Source organism: Esox lucius, chromosome 21 (genome assembly GCF_011004845.1).
Source record: "Esox lucius isolate fEsoLuc1 chromosome 21, fEsoLuc1.pri, whole genome shotgun sequence".
In the NCBI taxonomy this organism is placed as follows: domain Eukaryota; kingdom Metazoa; phylum Chordata; class Actinopteri; order Esociformes; family Esocidae; genus Esox; species Esox lucius.
Window position 1 is genome coordinate 23896153 of NC_047589.1, and position 12971 is coordinate 23909123.

Below are 12971 nucleotides of genomic sequence, written 5' to 3' on the forward strand. Positions count from 1 at the left end.
TGTTACGGTAATGGCATGAAATTACCAATAATTACCAAACCATTACGTCAAGATTGTCCGTGGTCATCTAAATGTTTGCTGGATAGATTCTGTGAATCTCAAACAGATCACCCCAAACACTTGCTTGGAGTGCCCCTGCATGGTCACGTGTTGCTGACGGAACTACGACTGTGACTTCCACCTGCGTGGTTAGGGGTTTAATAAACGACTTTGGGACACACTATTGACTTCAGTGACTCAGTTACTCAGAGTGTAATTTAATAAAACAAGCATGACATTCGAATTTACAAGTCCCTTGTATCGCTGAGGAAATACACATAATAGACACTTTTATTTTTTTAAACAAGATACTATTTCGTAGTTTCACGTCTCGAAATCAGATGTAAACAAATGCACGCCATCATTAGGCATGTCTATCCATTGTTTTGTGTGTAATTGTGCAAGTTCAATTGTACCTTATGCGATTCCCATTTCTTGCTAACTAGGCTACATGCTAGCGGAGACTTCGTTTAAAGCTGCTAATATACTTAACGCTAAGCACGTGTCCTGACGTCTCCTTAGGCCAGAGGTGTCAAGCCGGGTGCATTTACCGGGCATTCTAAAAAAAAATATATATATTTTGTCGCCGGACTGCCTCCTTGTTGACATTTAAATATCAGTTTAGACATAAAGAACGTAGTGGAGTATGTTAGAAATGCCGCTTGAGTAGTGTTCGCATGTACACCTACGGAACTGGAGTAGGTTAAGGCCATAATCTCCAATCGCGCACGTACATACTACGTACCACAAGTACGTAGGCTACTTAGCGGGTGATGGTGAATTATACCGGTTTGGTACATACACTCACCTAAAAGATTATTAGGAACACTGTTCAATTTCTCATTAATGCAATTATCTAATAAACCAATCACATGGCAGTTGCTTCAATGCATTTAGGGGTGTGGTCCTGGTCAAGACAATCTCCTGAACTCCAAACTGAATGTCAGAATGGGAAAGAAAGGTGATTTAAGCAATTTGGAGCATGGCATGGTTGTTGGTGCCAGACGGGCCGGTCTGAGTATTTCACAATCTGCTCAGTTACTGGGATTTTCACGAACAAAAATGTCTAGGGTTTACAAATAATGGTGTGAAAAGGGAAAAACATCCAGTATGCGGCAGTCCTGTGGGCAAAAATGTCAGAGGAGAATGGGCCGACTGATTCAAGCTGATAGAAGAACAACTTTGACTGAAATAACCACTTGTTACAACCGAGGTATGCAGCAAAGCATTTGTGAAGCCACAACACGCACAACCTTGAGGCGGATGGGCTACAACAGCAGAAGACCCCACCGGGTACCACTCATCTCCACTACAAATAGGAAAAAGAGGCTACAATTTGCACAAGCTCACCAAAATTGGACAGTTGAAGACTGGAAGAATGTTGCCTGGTCTGATGAGTCTCGATTTCTGTTGAGACATTCAGATGGTAGAGTCAGAATTTGGCGTAAACAGAATGAAAACATGGATCTGTCATGCCTTGTTACCACTGTGCAGGCTGGTGGTGTAATGGTGTGGGGGATGTTTTCTTGGCACACTTTAGGCCCCTTAGTGCCAATTGGGCATTGTTTAAATGCCACGGCCTACCTGAGCATTGTTTCTGACTATGTCCATCCCTTTATGACCACCATGTACCCATCCTCTGATGGCTACTTCCAGCAGGATAATGCACCATGTCACAAAGCTTGAATCATTTCAAATTGGTTTCTTGAACATGACAATGAGTTCACTGTACTGAAATGGCCCCCACAGTCACCAGATCTCAACCCAATAGAGCATCTTTGGGATGCGGTGGAACGGGAGCTTTGTGCCCTGGATGTGCATCCTACAAATCTCCATCAACTGCAAGATGCTATCCTATCAATATGGGCCAACATTTCTAAAGAATGCTTTCAGCACCTTGTTGAATCAATGCCACGTATTAAGGCAGTTCTGAAGGCGAAAGGGGGTCAAACACAGTATTAGTATGGTGTTCCTAATAATCCTTTAGGTGAGTGTATATAGTAAGCTAGTATTCCAGTATTGGTACCGATTGGGATAAACTACTTCGTCATAAAATTGCGTCTCAACATTAGATAATTTTGTCGCGCATTAACATCAAGCCAAGTTTAAATATTCAGCTAGACACCATTAAGCATTGTGTTAAATTGACTAAATTATTTTGTTAAAAGTTTACATCCATTACAAATGGCATCCACTGGCTGTTTTAATAGCTTAACCAGTAATAGGCCTACTAGTATCTTACTACTTGGAACAGTCATAAGAAGCAAGACTGAAGACCAACTTTACACTGCCAAAGCTATTTCATTTCATGGGGCACGTCTGTTCGTTGTTCTTTCATACGTGAATGACACTGATACAATAACGGTCAATATAGGTGATAATAACTGTCGAGAAAATCGTGGAGAACTATTTGTGATTATCTATACTCCAAAAAGCATGCACGGAGGCATACTTCGAAAATCCACCCGAAATAGTTGATTATCCGGGAACATGTGGCATACAATTTTCAGCGTAATATGGTTTGAGATTTATCTTCTCGCATACTAATCTAGCATGCAATCAGCCATCATCTGTACCGACTCAGTCAAAAGGACCACTGTAGGGTCTAATGTGCCCCTACACCTAGGCCTATGCTCATTTTCGCCCACTCAGCTGCGTGAGACAATTAGAGGGTAAGTGTCCCATAAATAGAGGGTTGAGTGGATGGCGGAGGGATTAATTTTGGATTTATGGTGTACCTAAACTATAAAAACAGGATGGAGCCTTGTGATTTGTCTACAACATTCGTTGCCTTGGGGGAGGGAACAAAGTGCCACAATATGTGTCCCCAGAGTAAATTAATGAATTGATTGAATGGTGTTTGAATGATTTGTTGATACCATGGCATTGTTTACAATCACTGCATTCTACAGGTAGGCTAATTACTTTCTTTGCATCTCAGCAACAACAAAAGAGTGCCCTCTATGGTAAATTTTTGCTTATGAAACTCAAAGACTTCCAAGGGGTGAAACGAATTTACTTCGGGATCTACTTCTTGACTTGAATGATGCAATTAATGGTTCACTGTAACATATTAAAAGAAGCATGACATTGTAATTTAAAAATCCTCTAATTTGAACATTTCTTTTAGGACATATTTTGTTTTGTGTCACTTCTCGAAATCAGATGTAAACAAATTCACGTCATCACCTATCCCGGCCTATCCACTTCCACTTGATCACTAGCTACTTTCTAGCAGAGTCTGCGTTTGTCTCTATGATGCACATTTGCTTTAAGGGGGGCACTAGGGGGTCTAATTACACCTTGCTCATTTTCGATCCCTCAGCTATGGGACTGTTTGGGACACTTACGGAAATGGCGGAGGCATGCGTGAACGCGTAAATTGAGGGTGGAGTGTTGGACTGGGTTCATTTGAGATTTGCCGGGAGTGTGCAGCTTTTCCAGTTGACAACTGACTGGTGTCAAATAGAAAATAGATTGCAATGGGTTTATTGATCTACTCCACTGTCTGGAAGATATCCTTAGAGATTCATCAACACATGAACATGGAGCACCGAACAAGTGCATAGGGCATTTTCTGATATTTCAGTAAAAAATATAATCTTCCCATACAACGCTTTTAATTTTTATTTTCAGCTCAACATACACAGTTCATTTTTCGATAGAAACAAAATATTGAACATGTTTGTAAAACGGTAAAAAAAAATAAAAAATCTCCACTCGACTGTTGCACCGGGCCATGCGAAACGATCTCGCCCATTTTTATCTGAACCATGTGAATCACATCTGATTAGGTACAGTGCAGCGTTAGCAACCCGCTAGTATCACCACCGCCGCACAATCACTGTACGTGTACGAGAGACTGCACCCTGAGCTAACGTTATAGCTAGTGCACCAGAAAAGGGTAACGTTGGCAAGTTATCTTATTTTGTGCATTTTGGTGTTTTTAAGTCAAAGAGAATCGGATTTGGATGGGATGTAGCTCTATGTCACGAGTGTGGTTGATGACTTTGTGTTTATTAAACCGCGTAGGTGTCACTACTTGGGTATTTACTGTAGTCTTTACGACGTCTATCCAACGGACTTGCAGTGTCAGCAAACACTTGGGATGTCCATGAAGCAAGTGGAGCGTAAGTTTACTCTACACTTTGTGCTTTTTGGAATTGTTGGAATGCCTGTATTCGAGTTGTATATCAAATATTCTCGGCGATTTTAGAGCTCGCACAGGGATCTCAGGCTAACTGCCGGCAACAAGCATGTTTTCATTGATTGTCGAATATAGATAGATTTGCGTATTCGGTGAAGGTTGTTTATTATATTTTAGCTAGTCTTGTATTTGTCAATGGCATAATAAGCTAAAGTAGCTAGCAAGTAAGAATGCTAATCAGTTTAGCTAGTAAGAAGAGCTAGCTAGCTAACTAGAAGTAGTTGATCTGCAATATTGTTATGCCATAAAATTATCAATAACATGCTAGCGTCAGCTTGCTGTTGTTGAATATTGGTAGTTAATAGTTACCTTTACCTAACAAGTCTAGACGTATGTGAAGCTAGCCAAAATAAGGATTAGCCACTAGTGAAATGTAGCATTTAGCTTTCAAAATAAATGTTCACAACTGAAAGTATTGTTAATGGGTACAAACAGTTGTCATGCTATATTTTAATTATGGTAATTAAGATTTGTATACTAAATATATTCAATGAAATCTAATAATTATCAATGTATATATTATGACGATGTTAGCCTTATAGCCTATCTTAGGGGACATCAGTAACGGGAGATGACCTTAGTATATACACGTTTTTGTGGAATTCATTAATTCACCCATGATTTATAGGTAACACTCTTAAGTGCAATATGTATGTTTAAAATGATTTAATAGGATGAATCCTTATTGTGGTTCATATCATACTGGTTTACAGAGTTCCACAATAAGAGCTGCAGCTCTAATATTTCTGTTCACATTTTAGGATTGTGATCTATGGGTTTCACAAATTACAGTAACAACACCCCTATATCAAAATTCAGTATGCACAATGAACTGTATAGTTAGTTGATTTCCCATAGTTGAAGTTCTAATGAATTATATTTAAGACTGACCCAATTTTGTGAACTGGTTGATTGTTCATCCAGTATTTCAATGTTTGTTAAGCAGTTGCAAATAGATACTATTTTCGTGGTTCAAGAGACAACTGCTCAACATGCGCCTTAGTCAGGACTAATCCACTAGTAGAAAGATATTTTAGTGTTTTTTCAGTGCAAATAGCTATTAGTGATATACAAAGCTAAGACCTACTCCAAAACCAAAAATGAATCTGTGGATTTAGCAAACACTTTATTCTTATATTCACATAGGGTAGAGAAAATCACATTTTATTTTTTTTCCTCCCAAAATCTTTGATATTCAATTCATAACTACGGCTCTGCTTCATTACAACAATACCGTTCTGATTCTTATGACCTCTTTATAGCTGGACTACAAATTACTTAAAATTGTATCTGACTAAATGCAGCAGTTACAGCAGGAAGTGCATCTGCTTAGTGTATCGATGAAAGATTCAAGGTTCAGTACCCATCTCTACCATAAATCATTATGACTCTTTTTCAACTGTCTCTCTATGATTCCAGTTGTCAATGACAACCATGAAAATATGTAAGGAGAGTGACTGTCCACCCTTCTAAAATAAAAAGTAAATATGCAGTCAGTGACATTTGAGAAAGACGATTGTTAATTTTGGGCTGGATGTGTAAAATATTTTTTACATGTGCACAATATATGTAAGTAGAATCATTATTATACCTAAGTTTGCCCTGAAATTCCAAGTTTGAAAGCTAGTGATTTTGCTAATATTGGTCACGTATCAGCATGTACAGGATATATGCCTGGTACATTAATTTAATGGACCCATTTTGGCTCGACAGTGCCAAATTTTCAATATCCCAGAATTAATCTTCAAGACTTATGTTTCTTGGCTACTTTGACTGTTTACATGCTTGTTTTTTTTGCCGGACCATGTAATTGGACCTGGCTAAAAAGAACAAATGTCTCTTAGTGAGTGACTGACTGACTACCCCTTGTTGAATAACGTAGTGGTTAGAGAAGCCGACTTGCGAACTATAGGTCCCGAGTTCGTATCTCCTCGCAGGCGAAGCGAAGTACGCATTGTGAATTATTCTGTATTGCCGAAAACTTTGCTGGCTAAAACCGAAACCTGAAATTGTATACGGTTATATTGCGACTGTTTCTGGCATGGAAAAGTTAATCTTCAGTCTTGCTAGCAATTGCTAAATTCTTACGATTATTCCTAAAAAGTTAGTAGATATCTAAGCCTATTACTGGCCAATAAGCTGTTCAAATGTCCAGTGGCAAAAGCTAACAACTCAGACAATATTTTTGGTGGAGGTAAACTTAATAAGAAACATTAGTCAGTTTAACACAGTGCTCAATTGTGCAAGTGCATTTCAGGAGCCCTCCAAAACCTCTTAAGGCCATCTTTTTAAAATGTTTACAGTAAAGGTATAATTTACATAGCAAAAGACATTAGCTGAATCTCTTCTAAAACTCTTTAAAAAAAATCTATACTATGTATTGGCCACACAATGACAAACCTATATTGGTTAAAATGACTAGGTCTTGAATACCAATAGCCCAGGCCAATTGCAAGACATATTCCAGTTATGTTTGGCGGCTATTGTTTGGACAATCCCTGAGCTGGTTCCACTTTTACCTCTCAGACAGGACTGAGTATGTGTTGCCAGGTGGGTCTAGATCCCTGACCCATTATTTTAGCTGCAGTGTGCCACAAGGTTCTGTTCTTGGTCCCATCCTGTTTGTCCTGTATATGCTCCCTAGCATGTGATCCCATTCCATTGCAATTCAGATTACACCCAGCTATATGTAAAAACATCCCCAAATTCTTCTGATGGGTGTACCTGTCTGAACACTTGCATTAACGAGATAAGGGCTTGGATGATGCAAAACATCCTGTAACTGAACAGCAGCTAATTATTATGGAATATACTTGTTTGCGCCCCCACCAGATCCAGTACTCCCCAATAACACACCTCACCTTTGCACAGAGAGTCTCTCTCTACATCAGTCTCCAATCTGAGTGTAAAGTTTGATTCCTCCCTGACTCTTGACAGCCACATCAAACAACTGTGTAAAGGGTCATTCTATCACCTCAAAAACATCTGTCCCTCTCTTATGCAGTTTGATGCAGAGATGGTCGTCCATGCCTTTATCTCCTCAAGGCTGGACTACTGAAATTCAGTTTTCATTGGGATCCCTGGCAGAAGTCTACAGAAACAACAATACATCCAAAAGAGCACTGCCAGGATCCTGATTAGAGTATGGAAACATAACCGCATCACCCCCATCCTGGCAACTGGCTTCCCGTCTCATTGTGGATAGAATTAAAAACTCTCCTATTGAACTACCAGTGTATTCACAGCAGTGCCTCTTTATATCTCAAGGACCTGCTGTCCCTCCATAACCCCACCTGCACCCTCAGGTCAAGTGATAGCCTGCTCATCAATCAATCAAATGTATTTATAAAGCCCTTTTTACAACAGCAGTTGTCACAAAGTGCTTTACAGAGACATCCGGCCTTAAACCCCAAGGAGCAAACAACAGTAGTGTTGGATTTCAGTGGCTAGGAAAAACTCCCTAAGAAGGCAGAATTTTAGGAAGAAACCTAGAGAGGACCCAGGCTCAGAGTGGTAACCAGTCCTCTTCTGGTTGTGCCGAGTGAGATATTAAGAGTCCAATTGGAATAATAAATACATTTCTCTGGGCTGAATCCAGAGTCTATTTGATTCTAGACTAGGTCAAAAGTATGACCAGATGGACAAGAACAGGGACAGCAACAGGCCCCCCAAACCAGGTACTCCGCAGGTGTGGACCAGGACCTCATCTCCTCCTAAAATGTAAAACTGGAGGAGACTGAGAGAAGTTAGAAGTGTATTCCTCATGTCCCCCAGCACAATAATATAGCAGCGTAACACCTTGGAACTGAGACGGGGGGTCCGGCGACACTGTGGCCCTACCCGAGGGAGGCCCCGGACAGGGCCCAACAGGCAGGAAATCAATCCACCCACATTGCCAGGCATCAACCAAAGGGACACCCACCAACCGCAACCCCCCTGAATGAGGGAAGAGTATTGCCAGCAGTGTACAGCCCAATTGCATAAGTGAGCAACAGAGAGTCAACAACAAGCCAGTGACTCTTCCCCTGAAAGGCATTGGAGGGAGGGCATCCCAGTGGCGACGAGAGCCCACCTGGCAAGACAGCAAGGGTGGACAGTATCAAGCCTACTGGTCACCTTCACGGCCCCGGGCCAGGCTACACCTAATTATAAACTGTGCTGTAGAGATGCTCCTCCACGTCCCCAGGACCAAGCGCTGCTCCTTGGGGTATCAGGCTTTTAGCTCGACTGCTCATAGCCTCTGGAATGCCCTCACAAACCACCTAAAGTCACCACAGACTCTAGGCTCATTTAAAACACTCCTAATGGTATTTTTATGTGGGAAGTCTTTTTGTTGTAAACCATGCTTTTCTTGTCCCTATATGTTTATTTTATAATTTTTTTACCTTTATCTAATGCATTTTGAGATTATTCTAAATACTGAAAAGTGCTATATAAATGTAATAAATTATTATTGTTTGCCGCCACCCAACTTAGAATAGGTCCAAGGGATTCACCCAAGTAATTAATTAGTTATTCTATCCAGTCTGTCGGTGTCTGTTATTAGATTGATACCCAAATATTTTAAGTAAGGCTGAAAAGTGCAATAAGCATACAGCTAATGCAGTTCTGTAATCTTAATACATCTGGGACCGGTGTTGTCGACATGGATTAGGTCTACTCTTGGACTCAAAAATAATGCTCAATAGAGATTTACATTGCACTTTATTTATTTTTGTCCTGCACTATGCTTAATCTATGTCAGCAATGCTGCCCCCTAGAGTGTGAGTTTAACATATTTCGTTTTTGGTGGTTAAATTAATTGTATTTTATTGAATTTGTGTACCATTCTCAACTTGTTTAGCATTGTCTACTCCATATATGGCATCATTCCGCAATATTTAAATCTGTTTCCAACACTTCCAATAGGGGACTTTTATTTTGAACATAAAACACAAATTGCAGTGTTCTAGCTAACCCATATTGTGGCTTACTTCACATCTAACCTTTTAGCTGACCTTGCAGAATACCAAATCACAGCTCTAATAAGTACAAAATAAAAGTACTTAGCTGTGTTCACCAGTTTAGGGAAGTGCTGAATTCAGACCTAAATCACCAGGCAAAGTGAATTCAGAACTAACCAATGATCAGTTAAACAAATATGAAGAGTGAAAGAGTTGCAATTAAGGTCTCTGGTTAGTTATGAACTCCTTTTATTTGATCATTTATGTCTTAAGAAGACTTAGGAACTTCACTAAACTGTTGAATCTGAGTACTTTACCTTTGTACTTTTTACACCTTTGGAAATAAATAGCTCAATGTGTAGCAGCCAAGTTGGTAAATTGTCTTGCAAGCTAGCTAGCTACATCAAAAATCAACTGGTTGCTACACCAAATGTTTTAAGGTAGTAATTGTTGCTGGTTAGCTAGCTGGTGACTTGGTTGTCAGAAATCTACAGGTCTAGGTCGATAGGCATCTAGGCATTAAACAGCGGTGTTCACATGCTACTAATAATTTACCTTGTGATACCTAAACACAGATTTAAATATTTCTGTATGTGGCAAAAATCTATGATCCATTGTGCTTCCTCCATCCTGTTACTAAGGATTTCTCCAACTTTTCTCATGTTCATCATGGTGGTTTCAATCCTGGCAATAGACTGCCAATATTCAATTTCTTTAACTCCAGAATTGTATGCAGAGAGGTGGAAACTTCAGACTAATTTTAATCTACTCAATATACTGAGAAAGGGTAAAGATCAGTCAGAATATGGTGGAGACCGGCCCATTTCACTCTTCAGCGATGAAGTTAAGCTTTTGGTGCTGTCATGCTGGTTGGAACCCAGCCTCTCTGAACGTCGTATCTGATGATCAAACAAGTTTCATTAAAGGGCGACAACTGTTCTCTGCCATATTTTGAATATTACACTCTCCTTCTGTCTCTCCAGAAATTATTGTTTCTTTGTATGCAGAGAAGGCTTTCGACTAGGTGGAGTGTGATTATTCAGGATTTTGAGAGAGTTTGGTTTTGGGTCAACTCCCAATGCTAACGTACACACCAAATCTCAACACACTAAATATTTCCCCCTCTCCAGAGGGACCCGTCAAGGGGGACCCTTGTCCACGCTTTTTTTTGCACCAGCATTAGAACCACTTTCCTTGGCTTTGAAACTATCACCATTGTTCACCAGAATCGTCTGAGGTGGTTTAGAACCCAGTGTCACTGTATGCAGATGATGTTATATTATTATATATTACCAACTTGGTTAGCTCTGTTTAACATTCATCTTGGGACCTTCAGAGAGGATCCCTGAAATTCCAGACCCCAAGGTTATGGCAGAGCAGTGTGTCCTGGAACCTCAGGCTGCTCTTTGTGCTGCTCTTCATGTTTTTACAGTGCTAATGGATGTAGTCAGCCTGTCTTACTCTGTGTGCTCTGGATGATATGTTAAGAATAATGGGGTCTAAGAGGGTGGTTTGTCTACAGTATGTCCATCTGTCCAGATGAAACTGATTACGTTTATCTAACATACTCAGGTTAACACAAGTGGCTAGAGATTGATTTAGGATTCATGGATAGGATCATTCCTTTATGTTTAAAATGGATTGGAAGATAATATCCAATGCATTCTGAAGAGGCAAGTAAAAATTACTGTACTTTTTCAGAATCCGGATTAGTTGTGTGCAATAGCTTGAAAATAAACTAGGAATGTGAGGTGTTACTGCGTTAGGACCCTTGATGTGCATACCTTGGCATATCTAAATCCTCTGGCGGAATCCTAGATGCCCCTGACGCTCCATATTAACCAGACAATTTCTCTGGCTAATTTCTTGGTTGCGCTCCCTGATTATTACATTGGGAAGGATTTTCTTTTTTTTGCTGGGAAGAATTCTTGCTTGGGTTCAATCCGTGTCTTTCTACTGGTCTCTTCTGTCACAGTGTTTCTCTGTTTTATTTAGATTTTATTTCTCTGGCTGACCCTTCTGTTGGACCATGGGAGTTAGGGCAGCTCCAGCCCCAGTGCAAATTCTTGCTGCAATATGACAGTTTGGATGAAGTCTAACAGCATACACCCCATTTATTGTTTCAGCGGAAGATGATTTCCAGGTGGTTAATTACCCACCACATTAATAGACCACAATTGCAATTCCATGAGTTTCTTGGCTTTCATCTTTATAATGGGGCCAATTTAGAATATTTTAACATTTTCATTATTCATGTAATAGTGTGGTGTGTGTGTGTGACAGGACAGTGCCAGAGATTGAGAGCCCAAAATAGCAGGTTTGTTGCTTGTCCTGTTTTTAAATAAAATTACAACCAGAATAGAATCATAAGCAATCTATCCTTTTTCCTGGTACAATTTAAAACGGCTTTGTCCCTCTGGGTCAGTGTGGCAACATTATTACATGTCATTTATTGACTTTGTGAAACTCTGGCCTCAGAACACTTAAGTCTGTGTGACACCTGTCCTCTTCTGAAATGGATGGATTTTGGTAATACATTTCGTCAATTTGAAGTGTCCCAGAGAACCACATCTTTCACAATATATAGTTAAGTCATTTCATTGTAGAAACTGAGTGCACCTTGCTTTTTATATATTTTTTTTACCTGCTAGCTATGTAGCAAGCAATGAGCATTCCAGCCTCCATCACTGACCTGTAGTGCTAGAGCAGGGCTGGGGTGAGCAAACTAAGGCCCGCGAGGCTATCCCTTCTGGCCAGCGGTATGTAATAAAATATTTTTGAGGGGAAGTAAAACCTAACTCACCAGTCTATTCTTAAACATCAGAATTTTAAATATTTCGATATATTATGTACCTATAAATGTTTAAATTATTGCCCTTTTCTGGCCTGCAAATCATTTTTGATTAACAGATTACAAAACAATGTGTCCCTCCATTTAATTTCAAAATCCTGTAATAGCACTCCCCTGTGCTAGGATATGTGCATAAACGCTCAAAGTGGTATTTTACCCAGGTGATTCAGTGTTTGTGTTGGTTTTAATCATGCTTAGTTCTAGTTTGGTTTTGTCTGATCTTGTTCCTCATTGCCTGTTGAATTCAGTTTAAACAAATCCCAAGACCCCTCTCTCTTAAGCTGAGTGGACTTTGTGTGGATTGTGGGATCGTAGGGCATCATGTGAAATGGTCATGCTAAACGGGATATAGCTAATTATAACCTGATGGCTAAATAAGTCAGGTGGTAGCTTTAAGGGAACAACAGTGACGTGATCATGCATCTGAAAACTCCTTCCAAATAAAAGACACCTAACCTATTTTCTAACAAACTGGTTAAATTTAATGTTAAGTACAAAACAACATTACATTATCATGTCGAGTTGACTGACAGATGATAACATTTTTCCTATAAAGTAGGTAGCTAACAAAGCTACCGTTTCATAGAATTTGGTTGCCCAATCCATGCTAGCTAATGTTATAGCCTGTAATGACAACAGGTTTTAGTTCAAAAGCTTTAGAAATTACATTGTACTTTCAAGCTCGTGTTCTGGGCTTTAGGTCAAATCTTCAGGCTCACATGGCTAGAAGGGATACAGTTTTTGTCAAAAATGTCTAACATACTACACTCATTTAGACAAATCATTTCATTTTGATCAAAGTAATTGTCCATTTCTTAACAAAAAAATGTGGATGCCGTAATTGTAAAGACCTGAAATGATTATATCCCCTACATGACGAGAAGAGGAAAACTATTCCGGGAGATTTTCTTCTGTACTGGTAACAGGTTTA

General features: G+C 39.7%; 1 protein-coding gene across 4 annotated transcripts in view; it reads left to right on the top strand.

Moving 5' to 3' along the window:
• The first annotated feature begins 3818 nt into the window (after positions 1 to 3818).
• Positions 3819 to 12971, top strand: part of galnt11 (UDP-N-acetyl-alpha-D-galactosamine:polypeptide N-acetylgalactosaminyltransferase 11 (GalNAc-T11)) — a 34877-nt gene continuing 25724 nt past the window's right edge. Inside the window, exons 1-2 of one of the 4 annotated variants that reach the window (XM_010885815.5) lie at positions 3822 to 3943; positions 4072 to 4169. The gene's annotated coding sequence lies outside the window, so the exon portion shown is untranslated. Of the gene's footprint in view, positions 4170 to 12971 lie in introns of all 4 variants that reach the window. The other 3 variants (XM_020041762.3, XM_020041761.3, XM_010885816.4) reach the window with 3 other exon arrangements.